This window comes from Schistocerca gregaria, chromosome 8, assembly GCF_023897955.1.
Source record: "Schistocerca gregaria isolate iqSchGreg1 chromosome 8, iqSchGreg1.2, whole genome shotgun sequence".
Classification (NCBI taxonomy): Eukaryota; Metazoa; Arthropoda; class Insecta; order Orthoptera; family Acrididae; genus Schistocerca; species Schistocerca gregaria.
The window spans coordinates 247,057,247-247,063,594 of NC_064927.1; the positions used below are offsets into that span (position 1 = coordinate 247,057,247).

Consider the following 6,348-nt stretch of genomic DNA (forward strand, 5'->3'; position numbering starts at 1 on the left):
GAGCAAGAGTTGGAATTCGGAATGGATACGGAAGGAAATAGACTGTGCTCCTATTAAAAGAATTATCCAGGCATTTGCAACTTAGAGAAACCACGAAAAAGCATAAATGGCTGGACGAGAATTCGAACCGCTGTTCATTCCCACGAATTGCCACAAAACAACCTTTATCTTCACAAATATCACTAAATTACGTACTTCCTATAAGCAAAAAACAGTACAGAAATAATGAGGTATGTCTTTGAGTACTCCAAGGCTGTATGATGTATTTTATGAACAAAATATTAAGACTAAAACAATGAAAATGAGAGAATTAGTTTCAATCCAACATACCAACACGAGAACAACTGCGTATAATGGGGAAAAATTAAGCTAATTTTATGGATCTTTATGTGTGTGACCAAAGATCTGACGACCATGAACAATATCAGAGTCGAGCTGCAACTTCGGCAGTCTTATGACATTTCACGAAACAATCGCTGCAGAGCACTGTCAGTCAGTGTGGACGCGATAATTAGATAAGCCATTCACTATACAACGCTTTCTCAAAAGCGGCAAACTGAAAATTGCGTATTACAAGAATTCCTGCACGGTGTAAACGAAAACGATCTACAGCTAGAACTATACTCCACAAGTAAACTTACAGTCTTTTTTGCACCATCCCACTCCACCCCCTCCCCCAGTACTCTCCACACACTTTTCTTTTTTCGTTCGTGAATAATGCGCGTGATGACCAACTGTCAATGAGCCAGCGTATGAGCTCGAATTTCTGTTTTTATCGCCGTGTTCGTATAGCCGCCTCAGTGCGAGAGGAGGTGATGTGTTCTTCATAATTTTAACGGTAGTCCACTCCGTAAGACTTGGTGCGTCCGCTACACAAGTTGGATAAGTAGCTCTGGGACATGTGCTTACTAAACACATCAGTCAAGAACGCGCTTCTCTTCTTTGGTTATCTGTCCCTCTTAATCAATTCTATCTGGTAAGAGTCACAGACTGACGATCAATACTCAGTCACCTGCCGTGCGAAATTATTGTAAGCTCCCTCCTTTGTATTCATCTGAAGAAACTGCGGAAAGGTGGGAATTTAAGCAGATGGGATCTCGTAGATAAACTGAAACAACCAGAGGTTGTAGAGAGTTTGAGTGAGAGCAATAGGGACGATTGACAAGAACGGGGAAAGAAATACAGTAGAAGAGGAATGGGTAGCTTTGAGAGATGAAATAGTAAAGGCAGCAGAGGATCAAGTAGGTAAAAAGACCAGGACTAGTAGAAATCCTTGGGTAAAAGAAGAGACATTGAACTTAACTGGTGAAAGGAGAAAATATAAAAATGCAATAAATGAAGTAGGCAAAAACGAATAGAAACGTCTCAAAAATGGGATGGACAGGAAGCGCAAAGTGGCTAAGCAAGGATGGTTAGAGGTCAAATATAAGGATGTAGAGGCGTATATCACTAGAGGTAAGATGGATACTACCTATAGTTAAATGCATTTTATAAGAAAAGCCTACAGCAAATTTTACTCAACTTAAATATTTCATTGAACTGTTCACAGTAACACACTCTCTGCCCTATCTTCCTATTCATAAGGAATCCTACTCCCGTTATACCATTTTTTACTGCTGTTGATATTGCTCTATTCTCATCTGACCAGAAATTCTTGTCTTCTTTGCATTTCACCTCTCTGACCGCCGGTCAGCGTGGCCGAGCGGTTCTAGGCGCTTCAGCCTAGTCTCAGGTTCGAATCCTGCCTCAGGCATGGATGTGTGAGATGTCCTTAGGTCATTTAGGTTTAAGTAGTTGTAAGTTCTAGGGGCTGATGACCTCAGATGTTAAGTGCCACAGTTCTTAGAGCCATTTGAACCTAAGCAGCTTCTGTAAGAAAATGCAAAAAAATGAAGTCTTTATTATTAGTTTCCCCGCCCTTTACATATTAACATTTGAGAGTAATGCCACAGGATTTCGGTTCTGACGAAGATAGGGCATTTCTCTAATGCGACAATGATTAAAGAAAGACCTCAAATCTACATCTACATCTACATCCATACTCCGCAAGCCACCTGACGGTGTGTGGCGGAGGGTACCCTGAGTACCTCTGTCGGTTCTCCCTTCTATTCCAGTCTCGTATTGTACGTGGAAAGAAGGATTGTCGGTATGCTTCTGTGTGGGCTCTAATCTCTCTGATTTTATCCTCGTAGTCTCTTCGCGAGATATACGTAGGAGGGAGCAATATACTTCTTAGCTCTTCGGTGAAGGTATGTTCTCGGAGCTTTAACAAAAGCCCGTACCGAGCTACTGAGCGTCTCTCCTGCAGGGTCTTCCACTGGAGTTTATCTATCATCTCCGTAACGCTTTCGCGATTACTAAATGATCCTGTAACGAAGCGCGCTGCTCTCCGTTGGATCTTCTCTATCTCTTCTATCAACCCTATCTGGTGCGGATCCCACACTGCTGAGCAGTATTCAAGCAGTGGGCGAACAAGCGTACTGTAACGTACTTCCTTTGTTGTCGGATTGCATTTCCTTAGGATTCTCCCAATGAATCTCAGTCTGGCATCTGCTATACCGACGATCAACTTTATATGATCATTCCATTTTAAATCACTCCTAATGCGTAGTCCCAGATAATTTATGGAATTAACTGCTTCCAGTTGCTGACCTGCTATTTTGTAGCTAAATGATAAGGGACCTATCTTTCTATGTATTCGCATCACATTACACTTGTCATTTCGTCACTGAACAATGCAGTTTCAATACAATTGAAGCTGGCCTTTTTTTTTTTACATTTTTGAATGATTACTAACAAAGGAATGAAGTATTTCAAATATTTCTACTAAATAGATTACTGGTAGATATATCGGTCATCATTCAGTAAGCAGCGTACAGATAAGAACTTACATCATGCTTCCACGCAGTAACGTTACATACAAGAAAGTGACAGAAAGTATCCATGAAACAAGAGAAGTACAATATAGTTTTCTTCTTGCAAAATAACTGAAAAATCGTACAAGCAACTTCTCTGTATGCAAAAGAAATTTTTTGATTAAATAATATTTCTTATACGATTCAGGTATGAGACGTACAAATTTGTTTCTCGAATGGAAAGTAATACTGCAATAGGACGTCATTTTATTCCAAATATTCTTACTAGTAAATCAGATCAAAACTGTGTTACGAATCTGGACTGAGGCGGGGACTTTTGCCTTTCACAGGTAGGTATACTGATCAGTCCAAGCTTGACTCACTTCCGCGAGTATCTCTTCGCCTACCTTGCAAAGTTACAGAAGTTCTCTTGCGTACACTACGGGACTAACAATTCTGAAGTTTGGAAGGTAGGAGAAGAGGTACTGCCACAAGTGAAGCTGTGAGGGAGGGTCGTCAGTCGTACTTAGATAGTTCAGCTGGTAGAGCTCCTGTCCATGGTTCGTGTCCCAGTCCGGAACACTGTTTTAATCTGATAGGAAGTTTCAAATCAGAGTGAAAACGCATTCTGGAAACCGCGCATTTTCTTTTATTCCTTCAAGGCTGTGCACTGTAAGAGCCTGCCAGGTGCGACCTCCTATGTGGGTGTAGGATACTTCGAGCGAGGTGTAACGGTGGAGTCCCATGGTGAACCGGTACACTAATGAGACATCATTCAGTTACGAAATTATAATTATATATTAATGCCTTCAGCTGCTGACGGGCGACGATGTATATCAACGGGGACAGGTGAAAATTTGTGCCCCGACCGGGACTCGAACCCGGGATCTCGTGCTTACAGGGCAGACGCTCTATCCATCTGAGCCACCGAGGGCCACCGGTATATCAACGCCCGTCATCAGCTGAGGGTTTTAATGTATAATTTAATTGCATTCTTGACGACTGCAGGCCATCAATGGTGACTGTCCTTTCGGACATGTCCGAAAGAACAGACACCAAATCCGTGTAAGTACACTCCTGGAAATGTAAAAAAGAACACATTGACACCGGTGTGTCAGACCCACCATACTTGCTCCGGACACTGCGAGAGGGCTGTACAAGCAATGATCACACGCACGGCACAGCGGACACACCAGGAACCGCGGTGTTGGCCGTCGAATGGCGCTAGCTGCGCAGCATTTGTGCACCGCCGCCGTCAGTGTCAGCCAGTTTGCCGTGGCATACGGAGCTCCATCGCAGTCTTTAACACTGGTAGCATGCCGCGACAGCGTGGACGTGAACCGTAAGTGCAGTTGACGGACTTTGAGAGAGGGCGTATAGTGGGCATGCGGGAAGCCGGGTGGACGTACCGCCGAATTGCTCAACACGTGGGGCGTGAGGTCTCCACAGTACATCGATGTTGTCGCCAGTGGTCGGCGAAAGGTGCACGTGCCCGTCGACCTGGGACCGGACCGCAGCGACGCGCGGATGCACGCCAAGACCGTAGGATCCTACGCAGTGCCGTTGGGGACCGCACCGCCACTTCCCAGCAAATTAGGGACACTGTTGCTCCTGGGGTATCGCCGAGGACCATTCGCAACCGTCTCCATGAAGCTGGGTACGGTCCCGCACACCGTTAGGCCGTCTTCCGCTCACGCCCTAACATCGTGCAGCCCGCCTACAGTGTTGTCGCGACAGGCGTGAATGGAGGGACGAATGGAGACGTGTCGTCTTCAGCGATGAGAGTCGCTTCTGCCTTGGTGCCAATGATGGTCGTATGCGTGTTTGGCGCCGTGCAGGTGAGCGCCACAATCAGGACTGCATACGACCGAGGCCCACAGGGCCAACACCCGGCATCATGGTGTGGGGAGCGATCTCCTACACTGGCCGTACACCTCTGGTGATCGTCGAGGGGACACTGAATAGTGCATGGTACATCCAAACCGTCATCGAACCCATCGTTCTACCATTCCTAGACCGGCAAGGGAACTTGCTGTTCCAACAGGACAATGCACGTCCGCATGTATCCCGTGCCACCCAACGTGCTCTAGAAGGTGTAAGTCAACTACCCTGGCCAGCAAGATCTCCGGATCTGTCCCCCATTGAGCATGTTTGGGACTTGATGAAGCGTCGTCTCACGCGGTCTGCACGTCCAGCACGAACGCTGGTCCAACTGAGGCGCCAAGTGGAAATGGCATGGCAAGCCGTTCCACAGGACTACTTCCAGCATCTCTACGATCGTCTCCATGGGAGAATAGCAGCCTGCATTGCTGCGAAAGGTGGATATACACTGTACTAGTGCCGACATTGTGCATGCGCTGTTGCCTGTGTCTATGTGCCTGTGGTTCTGTCAGTGTGATCATGTGATGTATCTGACCCCAGGAATGTGTCAATAAAGTTTCCCCTTCCTGGGACAATGAATTCACGGTGTTCTTATTTCTATTTCCAGGAGTGTATATCCTTCAGTTACAGTCAGTTATTTCCAAGAGTTTTAAAGTTGCTTTATCTTCTTACCAGTGCGGCCTAGCAGCAATCGTGCTGAGCTCACATTCCACGGAGGCACAGGGTAGCACTTCAGCTACCAGCGAGGATCTGCTGGCGCAGGCTTCTGGCGTTGTCTGCGGTCAGGGCATCGGCCCGGTCATAGGAGGGTATGGCGGCCAGCACGCCTCTGCAGCCGGACGTGGCTACGGGTGCCTGTTGGAGTCTCAGTGCTCTCGCTGAGTGAAGCTTCGCTTAGGCTCGGCCCCAGAAATCTACGTGAAACTGTTGTCAGCTGTCGCGATGGCGTGTAGGCGGTTGACCCATCTGCGGCACAAAGGGCAGCCCGAGAGGTGCTCCCAGCATTCAGCTGGTAAAGCAGTACTTGTACTGCCCATGAGTGACGGCACAAGTGCCCAGCTCCCAAGCCGAGCTGCTCAAAGACGGGCACATCGGTTCTTCATCCACGGAAGACCGGTCCAGCCCTCATGGTAAGTGCAGAGTTGAAGTTCCGTCCTTAAGTCGACGGCTGCAGACTCACGGCAGTTAACCCTAAGCTGGCGGCGGTGTAGACACTTTGTTCCATTCACCAGGACACCCTGTTTGTAGTAGAGTTCGCCCTTCTATCGGTATCAGTGATGCAGATGGAATGGCCGAACTCTGAGAATGAATGTGGGTATTACGTTAGAGTACAAAGGCTTTTCTGGAGATTAGAAATCTACTTTGTTGGAATCAGCATGGGTTTCGACGATCGTGTGAATCTCAGCTCGCGCTATTCGTCCACGAGACTCAGAGGGCCATAGACACGGGTTCCCCGGTAAATGCCGTGTTTCTTGACTTCCGCAAGGCGTTCGATACAGTTCCCCACAGTCGTTTAATGAACAAAGTAAGAGTATATGGACTATCAGACCAATTGATTGGATTGAAGAGTTCCTAGATAACAGTACGCAGCATGCCATTCTCAATGGAGAGA

The 6,348-nt window shown here is 46.9% G+C and overlaps 1 non-coding gene across 1 annotated transcript; it reads right to left on the reverse strand.

Moving 5' to 3' along the window:
* Nucleotides 1–3,715: 3,715 nt before the first annotated feature.
* Trnat-ugu (transfer RNA threonine (anticodon UGU)) lies at nt 3,716–3,790 on the reverse strand. Its single transcript has one exon. It is a non-coding gene; the product is annotated as a tRNA-Thr (tRNA).
* Nucleotides 3,791–6,348: the final 2,558 nt, after the last annotated feature.